This window comes from Suncus etruscus, chromosome 9, assembly GCF_024139225.1.
Source record: "Suncus etruscus isolate mSunEtr1 chromosome 9, mSunEtr1.pri.cur, whole genome shotgun sequence".
Lineage (NCBI taxonomy): Eukaryota > Metazoa > Chordata > Mammalia > Eulipotyphla > Soricidae > Suncus > Suncus etruscus.
The window spans coordinates 73617714-73630402 of record NC_064856.1 but is presented as its reverse complement, the minus strand read 5'-3'; the positions used below and the strand labels follow the sequence as shown (position 1 = coordinate 73630402).

Below are 12689 nucleotides of genomic sequence, written 5' to 3'. Positions count from 1 at the left end.
AAATTTGAAAACTGTGATTCAAAAGTGGTGTAGCTATGTTTTATTCATTTTTCAAATGGCTGTTTTGATAAATTATAGGTGTCAGTCTTCTCAAATGCACAACCATTTTTTTCTTGAATCTTTCAACCAAAACTTATGCATATACTTCCCCAGCTGTTGCCAGTGGACTTACTTAGAAAGCTGGTGACATTACCTCATGTTTTCTTAGTTAGCTCCACTTGCCTAAAATAATACAAGATCATACTCTGTATACCAAAACACAGAACATTACGTAGTAGAGCATTTATAAATTTGATCTTTTAATAATATGTGAGACCTAAAATTATGCTTCAACATGATCACCTTACATGTCTCACTGTTCTCCAACAGCTACATAAATCTCGAGTAAGAGCTACTCCAATAACACACATATGCAAATGTTTAACTTTTAGTTAAGACCTCTCTAATAAAAGTAGAAAACTGTTCCTTCTTTCAAGCACTCTATGTTTTCATGAGCTGATAACATTCTAGAAACTTTTCATTAGCAGTCTAAAGCAATATCGACTCATTCCTGCTGCTTGATTATGACTTTAAATGATTGAAAGTTTGTTAGCAATCAGATTTCTTCTCTGATTCAGAGAAATGCCCATGAATACAGAATCAAAATGCTTAGAATCAATCGCAAGAACTGTACTTAAATGAAAGACTTATGTGGCTAACTGGGGCAACTGAAGTGTGAACTATTAGCAACTAAACTATTATAGACTCAAATAGCATTTTATTGTGGAAGTGCTAAGTTAGAATGGAGACAGGTGTAAAAGTCTAAATTAAAGAAAGAGTATGGAATCTGACTCCTTGATGAAAAAATTGACTCCACAATAAAAAAAAAAGGTATTAAATGAGTAGGAAGGTCATAGCCAAGAATGTCAAAATGAATTGGAGTGGAATCCAAGCTGAAGTTGTAGATCATCTATATATAGTATTATGTTATGAGTGTGACTCTAGAATTCAGAAACAAGGCAGATGATCAATGCAATGACTAAAAGGTTCAAGGATTCTTCTCATTGATAAATTCATGTGGTCTTCAGCATAGCATTTCTTAGCATTCCTCACTACTATCTATGTCACATAGCTAGCCATTGCATACAAAACTAATGATGCATAAAATGTTATAGGCCATTAGTTTTTGATACCCCATTTAACTTGCTAAAAATTCTTATATCATTATTCAGATGTAGGGCATGCTCCATAATCACTTTTAGTATCCATACTTGAAAAATAAAAATGATGCAATATACTATTAAAAACCCTTGGTTTAGCAACTTTACACAAAACATGATTTTGCCCCTCTTTTTATGTGGTAATATCTTAAATGAAACTGAAGATTAGAGATAAGTTAAAATGAAATTAAGAAAATAAAATATTATTAGAAATATATAATAAAGAGGCATAAAGAGAAATGGTTGGGGGTGAGGTGATGGCTTCTATGTCTGGAATGCCTACTTTGTATGAGAGGAACCCAGGTTCAATGGTAAGAGCCATACCAAAACATAATTTTTAAATTTTAAAATTTCAAATTAAAAATGGATTCACATACTTAGTCCTATGATAAGTTCTTTCCCACTTGAAGAGCTCCTTCTCCGTTCTCTTCTACTTTCAAATAAACTTTTTAACTTGCAAAATTGAAAAAGAAATAAATAAAAATAGATTTACAGAATAAAGAAATATTTCTTAAAATAAGTTTATAATACAATTAGAATTAATATTTGGAATAAAAAAATACAAAATGAAGCAAAACAAGGAATAAATAAAAAAAGATTTAAAAACTAACTCCAAGGTTAAAGAAAATTCTAAAAATTATTGTAAATTTTACTTTCTAAGATCTCTAAGTTGCAAATAGATCACTATAAATTTATTCAAGGTATATATTTTTCAAATATTTGAAGTATCTAAGAGAGAGAGAAATCATAGAGTTCAGATATTCAATTCTATGCTCTGATTCTGACAAGTGTTCATTTTATTTTATTCTTATTTGAAAACAAACAACTAGGCACCATATCCAAATAGTTTTCAGTATGAATTTATTACTTTCTATAAAAATGTAAGGAATCCTTCTAAGTAATGCCTTCCTCACCATAGCAACTACCAAGGAGCCTCAGATAAATCAAATATATCATTTTCCTCAAACTTCAAGAAAAAAAATTCTGAGATATTGAGGTGGGGGTAAATTGTATATGATAGCAAATAGATGGTAAATATAAAGATATAATTTTCAAGATTGTAAATAATTTAAAGTAACTTTCATTACTTTCTTGTTATATATGCTACATATTTGAGAGAACAGTATACCTAGTCAGGATGTTTGTTGTATAATAATAACTTAATGATTTTGCTTTATAAGAGCCTGATAACCCACAGACAAAATAACTTTGTAAATTATGTGTTAATCACACTAAAATTTTTGATCCATTTGACAAAATATCATCTATTTATTTATAGACTTCAAAAATATGTTCTAGAAACCAGGTTTTGTCATATATTTATAGTGCAAATATTTGTCTTATTCCTGTGTTTTCATAAAATCACACTCTTAATTTTAATGCAATAAAACATATATTTAGCATGTAAGAAATATATCTATACCCATAACTTAAATTGCTTAATTTAAGCAACTCAACAAGATTATTAATAAGTTTGTTTTTATTAGGACATTATTAATAATTTCCTTATTTATTTATTTTTTTAAGCAGCATTCTTAGTGATGCTTAAGGCTTACTCCTGGCTTTTCACTTAAGAACCACCCTGGAGGGCTTGTAGGATCATAAAGGGTACTGAAATAGAGCCATTGTTGACTGTATGCAAGGCAGGTCCTTAATTGCTTACTATGGCTCTGGACCCATAATTTCCATTTTACATTGATAACTTGTTTGAAGATATTCTACTTTTCTGTGGTTGAGTCACAGTTTTGTTTTAATCTTCAGCTCACCCTCACCAACTTGTACTGTGCAACTGGCAAGAACTGATTATTTTTGGGTTTTATTTATTTGTTTTTAGGGCCACACCCGTTTGATACTCAGGGGTTACTCCTGGCTAAGCGCTCAGAAATTGCTTGTGGGGACCATATTGGATGCTGGGGGATCGAACCGTGGTCCCGATCTTTCCTTGGCTAGTGCTTGCAAGGCAGACACCTTACCTCTAGCGCCACCTCGCCGGCCCCAAGTCACAGTTTTAAAGAAAGTTGACCTATAATTATTATTAAAAATAATAATCAGAGATACTATTTTATCTATAGTGATAATAAAAGAATTCTACTGGAATAATTCCCCTCATAGTCTTAGAAAGTAGAACCTGAACAATAAAAACTTTGAGGTAAATTGGATTCTCTGTTCTAAACTATTTTGTTTTGTTTTCTTTCATTTTGGAGTGGACCATATCTGTCAGACCTCTGGGCTTACTCTTGGTTCTACACTCATTACTAGCCCATATATATGGGCATCTGATCATATGCAAGGCAAGAGCCCTACTCTGTTTACTATCACTACAATACCACAATTGTAAATTCTTGTCTCTTTTAGTGCATATGTCTTCTAGACCATTTAAACTGGATGGTAATGTATAGCTGTCATGAATAATATATTGAACTGTTTTTTTAAAATAGTTATTAGATTATAAATTTATAATTTATATATTAAATTTATATAATATATATAAAATTATAAATTAGATTATAAAATTATAATTTTAAAACAATTATTAGAAAAAAATTTTTGTGCCACAACCAATGACACTCAGGGGTTACTCTTGCCTATGAGCTCAGAAATTGTTCCTGGCTTGGATGACCATATTGGATGCCGGGGATCGAACCAATGTTGGTCCCTGTTCCACTGCATGCAAGGCAAATGCCCTACTGCTGCATTATCCTCTGGCCACTAGAAACCATATTTTTATACTTATAAAACTATAAGTTTCAGGGCCAGAGCATTAGCACAGCAGGCATGTTTTTTGCCTTGCATGCAGTGGACCAGGGACCGACTTTGATTCTATTCCCATCATCCCATACATTTCCACAAGCCTGCCAGAAGTAATTTCTAAGTGCAGAGCCAGGAGTAACCCCTGAGCACCACCACGTGAGGCCGAACTCCCCCCCTTCAAATAAACAGAAAAGAAAACTAGAAGTTTCTTATGTCTGGGATTGATAGAGTCATGCAGAGAACAATGATGAGTTGGAACAGTGGCTGACTCCTGGCTCTGCTCTCAGAGATCATTCATGATGGTGTTCATACTGGGTACTGGTGATCAAACCCTATTTAGACACCTAAAGGTGAGTTGCTTAAATGCAAGAGCCTTAAGTTCTACTATAGGTCCCATTGGATAAGAAATTTGAAACGTGGACCTGAACAATAGCACAGCCAACAGGGTATATACCTTGCATACAGTTGCTCTGGGTTTGATCCATGGTATTCCGTATAGAACCTGAGCCCGACAGGAGCAATTTCTGCGTACAGAATCAGAAGTAACCCCTGAGTACCATCAGGTGTGGCCCCCCAAAAAACAAAATTGAAACTAGGTTGTATAAAACATTTCACTTGAAAAATAAATAATTATAAGATTATAATTATTTTATACTTCTTTATTTCCTCCCCCATTTTACTATCCTTTAATATTAAATTCACCAGAATATAAATTACACAATTTACATGTAGTAAAACATAATATTCCAAATTTCTGAAGTGAAAAATTATGAAGTTTCCTTTTATATTTATCTCTCCAAATATAAGATTTGATGTCAGTTTTTAAAAGGTAGATGAATAAACTTGATGGTCCAAAATTACATCTTTCTTTTCTTTAATTGCAGAGCCTTTGTTGGATAAATAGTTTAATTATAACTGGTATATGAAATGCTAGTTGTATTTAATTCACCAATTTTAAGCATGAATTACTTTACATTTTAGAATACTGCTTGATAATAACATAATTTGTTCTCATTACAAAGAATGCTTTGTATCCTCAAATACAAGAAGGTAATACAAAGTCTTTAAATGATACAAAAGGTTTCTGTATTTTAAAGTAAATACAAAGTTTAAGATATACTGTTACGTGTTTTAGATAATTTTATTAGTAATAAACTTATTTAAGACACAATTAATATTAGTGGAATATTTCTGATTCTTACATTTCTCCTGTAGTTTCATCTGCATACTAGATGTCTGACATTGCTTCCAAGTAAATTGCAATGTTGATTAAATCTATTCTTCATAATTCTATATAAATTTTTTGAGCTATAGTCACTGTGCTCAGGGATTATCCTTGCACTGTGTCAAAAGAACACTGCAGGAACTGCCCAGGGGACAATACAGGGAATCAAACTGCAGTCAACCTCATGCAAGGTAAATGTGTCATACCCTGAACTTATTCTCTGGGCTTTTATCCAATGTAATGCATCTAATACATCTAATAGCAGAGTCATAGAATTGATGTATAGTCTGGAAGTAAAACAAGTCCATATCTACCAAAAAATTGTACTTAATTCATACTTAATTTATATGCTGGTTCACAATGAGGTGAATGTTATGTTCAAAAATCATCATCCTCATTTATTTATCCTTATATATTTATTATTTTAAGAAAATATCCTATAAATTCCTAGTTATCTATATTACCTTGGTTTTTTATCTGGTTACTATTCCCTAATCCTGTAAAATAAAGGTATGAAAACTCATAAAAATTTTAACATATTGGGACCCAAGTAATAGCAAAGTGGGTAGGGTGTTTGCCTTGCATGTGGCTGACTTGGGTTCTAGTCCAGATTCAGTATGGTCCTCCTAGCCTGTCAGGAGTGATTTCTGAGCATAGACCCTGGAGTAACTCCTGAGCACTGCCAGATATGGCTCAGAAACAAAACAAAAACAAACAAAAAAAATCTATTAGTCAAATTGTTGCTCTTCTTTTATTTTCTTTTATTCTCTTAAATTTTATTTGAGAAAGAACATCCCTTGTGGTGTTCAGGTAAACCATATGCAAAGCAAATAGACTACCTCCTATACTATCTGTAGTGTTCCCTCAATCCCCTTCTTAAGGGACAAACTAATTCAGTATAGATAGTTAGATAGATAGATAGATAGATAGATAGATAGATAGATAGATAGATAGATAGAGATATATAGGTAGATAGATAGATGATACATAGATATAGATAGATACAGAAGATAGATACATACATATATATACATATATATAAAATACCTAGTGTCACTGGAGTTCTGGTTATGTAATTTCTCCATTTTTCCTATTTTTACTTTTCCTAGAATTTCTTTTTTTTAAATTTAGATTCTATTTGTTACTTAGAAGAATAAAGAGCTAAAATAAATCATAGCACTTTCAATTTCTCCTGAACATGTGATCATTCCAAATTAACTCAAGGCATAGTTTGATTCTCCCTGCCTCATAGGCTGTGAAAACTTGAAGCTTCAGGGCATGATGAAGATGACCATTTTTATCTTCTGGTATTGGAAAATGACAGAATAATCTATTTGAAAATAAACCAAACAATAAATGTAAACTGTGAACTAGAGTGTATGATCAGAATTAAGAGAAAGGAAAGAACCAGGTGTTAGGTTAGATATGAATTAGAATACCAGTTCTCATTTATCAGCTGTGGGCTGATTACTTAAAATTTGTGAACTTTATATTATTTATCTAAAGTTAGAATAGTAATCAGGCATTTCATAATATGTGAGGGCTAAACTAAATTGTTAAAGTATGGTCAAGTAAGATATATATTTAAGCTTATTTAGCAAATGAACTTGCTTATTGTGACTACCATTATTTGTGTTTTTTGGTACTTAAAATTGGCATATGAATAGTTTCAATTACAGTATAGTGACATTATTTAAAAATGAATAAATGCATCAAAAATCAAATCTATGGACCAGAACAATAGCACAATTGTAGGGTACTTTTCAGATTTGATCTTTGGTTTCCCATATGGTCTCTAAGTGCAAAGTCAGGAATAACCACTGGCTATGGTCCACCCAAAACAAAACAAAACAAGTAAACCTAAATTATAGATGAAATAAACATAATGATGTTTGATTTTAATGTTAACCTTCTATTTCACTAAAAGACTAAATGCAAGATGTCTTAGGAAATGACCAGGATAGACTTGGAAAACCTAAAAAAATATCAAGTTAATGTTATTCAGTAGGAAAAAAATGTTTCACTTTTAAAGCATTTGAAATTTTGGAAAAGTGTAATTTTAATTACAGGTCATTTGAGTTAAACATATATATTTTAATTTTACTATTAATTTTTTTATTTTCTCTTTCTAAAATGTATGAATCAGGATTGTTTATGTTATGTTGTATAAAAAATAATGCAATAGTAGTACCTTGATATTGATACAATCCAAACAGTTATATTTCTTCGTATACAAAGCACACTGTGGGCCTGAATGACTCAGAGGCAATTTTCATAATCGATAAATTGTGTGACTCATCCTTGTAAAACTTCAAAGTTCTTTTGTTTTAACATAATAATTCTCCTCAGATCATTGTGCTAATTGAAAAAAGAAAGCTGGAAAGGTTCATCTGATCATATAAATGTTTCATTATAAAATTCCATAGTCATTTCTATGCAGGTCAAAAACAATCATAGTACCCAACTTCCTACAAAAAAAAAACCCAATCAAACTGAGAAATGTTAACCTTTTCAAAGAACATATGATTATAGAATGAAATTATAAATTCTTATCAGAAATACTGAATAATCAACAGAAAAAATAGTGTTTTGTAATTCTAGCATTATGTCTGATGATTATCTATTGGTTTTATGAAATTCATTTGTATATGATGTACGCTATAAGCATGTATAGTTCATAATAGTCTATGCTTCTTTATAACTTTAAAATTGTACAGTATCAGAACATATATCCGAAAAATCTTAGATTTAGTATTAAGTTCTATAATATTCCTTAACATTAGAGTACCAATGTTATTACATTTAAATATTTAGTTTGTTTTCATTGTAAGGCATGTTTCTGCTAGAAAATAGTTGAAATCATCTTTCTTAAATGACAATAACTAACAGAAATATCAAAATATGAAGCTACCATATTTGCCAGCGTATAAGATGACTCTTCAACCCATGAAAAACTTCCTAAAAGTCTTAAAAGTAAGTTACTTCTTAAAAGTAAGATGGGTGCGGATCACTCATCCCTGAAGCTGGAACAAGTTTCAGCATGCCGTATACCAGCATATAATATGACTCCCAACTTTTAGGAAGTTTTTCATGGGTTGAAGGGTTGTCTTATATGCCAGCAAATATGTTATATTAAGGTTGAACTGGATGCTAAACTAGTAGCAAGGAACTTCAAAAATTTAAGCAAATAGTAATGAACTATAGTTACTATAATGCAAAACAAATAAATTAATGAAAAAGGAATTTCAGTTGAATTTAGCAAATTTTTAAATATAGAGAAGTAACAGAAAATGACTGAAGACAATTTAGAAATACTAAATCTGCGGGTCCATACTGAGAACACATAAAGTAGAGAACTATGCAGAAGAGCAAACTAATATTTGATTGAGAATATATCAAATCTAAATTTTGGAAATGTTATTTGTTTCCATTTTGTATAGATTTTGATTACTCACATCTGTTCACCAAAGTTTTCTTTCAGAAATACCTTCTCTCTCCAGGGCTAGCTAGGTTATTCCACTGTTTGTAATGAGATTGACAAGACACCTAGTTTCAAAACAAAGCTGAAAGTAGACTTGAAATAAGTAACACTTTCATCCTCTTGCCACAGAAATGAGGGACCAATTTTAGTCTACAGGGAAGTAGATGAAAGTTGATGGTGTTCCCTACCAGATCTTAAGCTTTGAAAAGAGAGATCAAAAAGTACCAGGCTACTGTCTTTGACACTCCCTATCAGATTTTAAACACAGAGAAAGGAGATCAAAAAGTATTCTGATCCAGTCTTAAGCATTTATTTATTCATAAACTAAGTATGAGGGAAAAGAAATTGCAGCTCTTGCAACATTTCGCTTTTACTTTACTTTCCAAATTAAATGCTATTACAAAATAAGTTGCTGAAACTTAAACATCAAGCACATATAAACTTACTTATTTTTGTTCTTAATTAAGATCTTACAGCTGAAACCATGTCCAAAATGTAGTAAGATGACTGCACCTGGCAGCTTCGTAAACTCGCTATGTTCTCAAAAGAGAGGCAAAACAAACTATGAAAAATTACAGGTACACTGGCCACACAACTGAAAGCTGGCAAGCTCAGGAGGAGAGGAAGGGCCAAGTTCCCCACACTGCCAAAGCCAAGCCTACTGCACCCATCACTCACAATCACTGCTTCAACTACAGCCCTGCTAAACCACTCTTCTATAATTCTGTATTTTTTTATGTATACAAGTTTAAAGATTCAATGGTTTTACATGTTTTGTTTCTAAACATATGGTCCTACACATTTTTAGTTTCGTATCCATTCCACTCACTAATTTTTTCATTCCACTCACATCTATCACTTTAGCTATTTCTATCTTTTCAATTATCTCTTTTTTGTTTGTTTTTTTTGGGTCACACCCGGCAGTGCTCAGGAGTTACTCCTGGCTTTATGCTCAGAAATCGCTCCTGGCAGGCTTGAGGGACCATGCGGGATGCCGGCATTTGAACCTCCATCCTTCTACCTGCAAAGCAAACGTCTTACCTCCATACTATCTCTCCCGCCCTTCAATTATCTTTTAAATTTGTATTTGAATTTATTTACATGTCCCTAAAGCATCATCTTCTTTTGCAACTTCGTGAATTGGCACTAATAAACAATGTATTTATCATCATTATTCTTATTTAATGATTATATAGCTATTTTTCATCTTGCTGTTGCTATAATGAGGCATTATCCTTTATAATTATAGAGAATTTCAGTTAAATAAACCTACTGTCATAACAAAACATTGATTTGATTTTCTCACCATTGCAGGTTGTAAAAAGTCAGAGATAGGAGCCTGGTAAATTACATTTTGCTGAAATCACTCTTTATGGTTTAATAGGCAGTTATCTTCTCATTGTGGCACAACAGAGACCTGTTGGTTTTTGCTCCCCTTGTAGAGAAAGAAATTATCATATGAATTTATAACCTGATTTTAATGCTTACTCATCATATATATTGAAGCACTATAATTTTCAAAAATTTTAATAATAGTTTCACTCTTGGGGCTGGAGCGATGGTGCAGCAGTAGAGCATTTGCCTTGCATGCAGCTGAACTAGGACAGACCGGACTGCGGTTCTATTTCACCAGGGTCCCATATGGTCCCCCAAGCCAGGAGCAACTTCTGAGTGCATAGCAAGGAGTAAACCCAGAGCATCACCAGGTGTAGCCCAAAAACAAAAAAATAAAATAAAAATGGTTTTACTATTATTCACTTTCACTAATGTCCCATTGCTTTCTTTATTCCATTCTACCAATTCCCAGCTGTTTCCTCTGACCATTTGTTGCTCCATTATTTATCTTTATATCACACATATAAGATATCACTCAGTATCTGTTCTTATACTCCTGACTGACTTCATTAGCACAATATGAAACTTACTAGTTCATTGCAAAGCAGCAAAATGCATATTTTCACATTTTTAATATCTGCTTAATATTTATTATGTATATATTACAACAGATTGTTCCATTCATCCATTGTTAGTAGTAGTAGTAGAAGTAGTAGTAGTAGTAGTAGTAGTAGTAGTAGTAGTAGTAGTAGTAGTATTTGGGGTAGTTTCATATATTGGCTATTCTTCTAAATGCCACAATGAGCAGTTTGGCATCTACCCCCCAAATTTGGATGCTAAGGCCAAGAGTGCTATCTCATTATGTTTTTAGAAAATCTCCATATTGTTTTCCACAGTAAGGATATTCTCATAGTGAACAATGATTCCTTCTTCACCATTTCACTACCAAAAATTGTTAGTTTCAATCTTTTCATATATGCCATTTTCACTGGTGTGTCATTATTATTTTAAATTGCATTTCCCTAATAATAATTAACAATAGCCAATTTTTTTATATGCCTCATAGTCACCTATGTGTCCTTTTTGGGAACGTGTCTGTTTATCTCCTCTCCTCACTTTTGAATGAGGTTGTTGGACTTTTGATGTTGAGTTTGTGAATGCATTATAGATCTTGAATATTAGCCCTTCATCTGATATATTATGTGCAAATATACTCTTTTATTAAGTGAAGTATCTTTTTATTATTGTTTGAATTTTTTTTGCTTTGAATGATATTTTTAATTCAATATAGAGAGACGAGGGTGGAATAGAGAGCAAAAAGCAAAGTGCCTTCCCCAGACACAAGCAGGAGTAGTGGGTGGGAAAGAAATGGGATACATTAGTGGTGGGAAAGGTACACTGGTGGAGTGGTGTACATTCTATGACTGAAACCCAACTATGAATAAATCTGTAACTATGGTAATTAAAGTTATTAAACAAATAAATAAATACAATTTGTCTTTTCACTCAATTTATGCTATTAAGATTTATCCATAGTGTTTCATATTATGCAGACCAATTTTTCCTCAATATTGTAATAGTCCACTACTTAGCTCTAGCACTATTCATTTATCTGTTAGTTCAAATAATTTGACTCTGGAGCCTAGATATTCTAGCAGTATCTAGATATTTTGTAAATCTATGTTATAGCTTGTCATTCTCTATCTTTGTATATGCTCACTCCCAACCTGTCCTTTTCAACTGATTACCTAAGTTTTGATTTAGATATCAAAGACAATATTTGTTATATTTTTTTCTTTCAGAAGAAAAGCAAGGTTTAGGGGCCGGTGAGGTGGCGCTAGAGGTAAGGTGTCTGCCTTGCTAACGTTAGCCAAGGAAGGACTGCGGTTCGATCCCCCGGAGTCCCATATGGTCTCCCTAAGTCAGAGGCAACTTCTGAATGCTTAGCCAGAAGTAAACCCTGAACATCAAACGGGTGTGGCCCAAAAACCGAAAAGCAAGGTTTATAAGCTGCCCTGCCAATACATAGATTTGGAATACTGGTTCTTTCTTTAAGTAATATTAATATATTACTCAAATGTTAATGTTGCTTATAATATGTTAATAATGTTAAGTAATGTTTATACTCATATTATATTTTGGCAAATTAGTATAGGATTGAAAGGTATAAGATAATTGAGTAGTTTTTACTGCCAGTGGTTCTTAAACAGAACCATACATTATAGTTACATGGACAATTAAAAAAAAGTATATGCTGTGCTCGCTTCAGCAGCACATATATACTAAAATTGGAACGATACAGAGTAGATTAGCATGGCCCCTGCGCAAGGATGACACGCAAATTCGTGAAGCGTTCTATATTTTTAAGAGAAAAAAAAAGTATATGCTTTAGCCACAATCCCATATAATTTCATGTGTTTTGTCAAATTAAATTAAATAGGACCAAAGTTAATGATTATTAGTATGTTTATAGATATTGGTCTTTCCATGGCAGACATTTTCTCAGCTTTCTGTTTCTTCTTTTTCTCCAAGGAATTCTGCATTTATAGCCTCATTTAGAGTTGGCCTGATCTTGCATGATTTGCATGAAATGTGTCATTTTTGCCAAAACATGCTGAAAAGCTTAGTATTCTGTTAACATTAAAAAATAAAATAAATATAAATATAAATATAAATAAAATAAACAAAAAGAACACTA

The 12689-nt window shown here is 32.2% G+C and overlaps 1 non-coding gene across 1 annotated transcript; it reads left to right on the top strand.

The window, feature by feature from the left end:
* The first annotated feature begins 12247 nt into the window (after positions 1-12247).
* Positions 12248-12356, top strand: LOC126019760 (U6 spliceosomal RNA). Its single transcript, XR_007499384.1, has one exon. It is a non-coding gene; the product is annotated as a U6 spliceosomal RNA (small nuclear RNA).
* Positions 12357-12689: the final 333 nt, after the last annotated feature.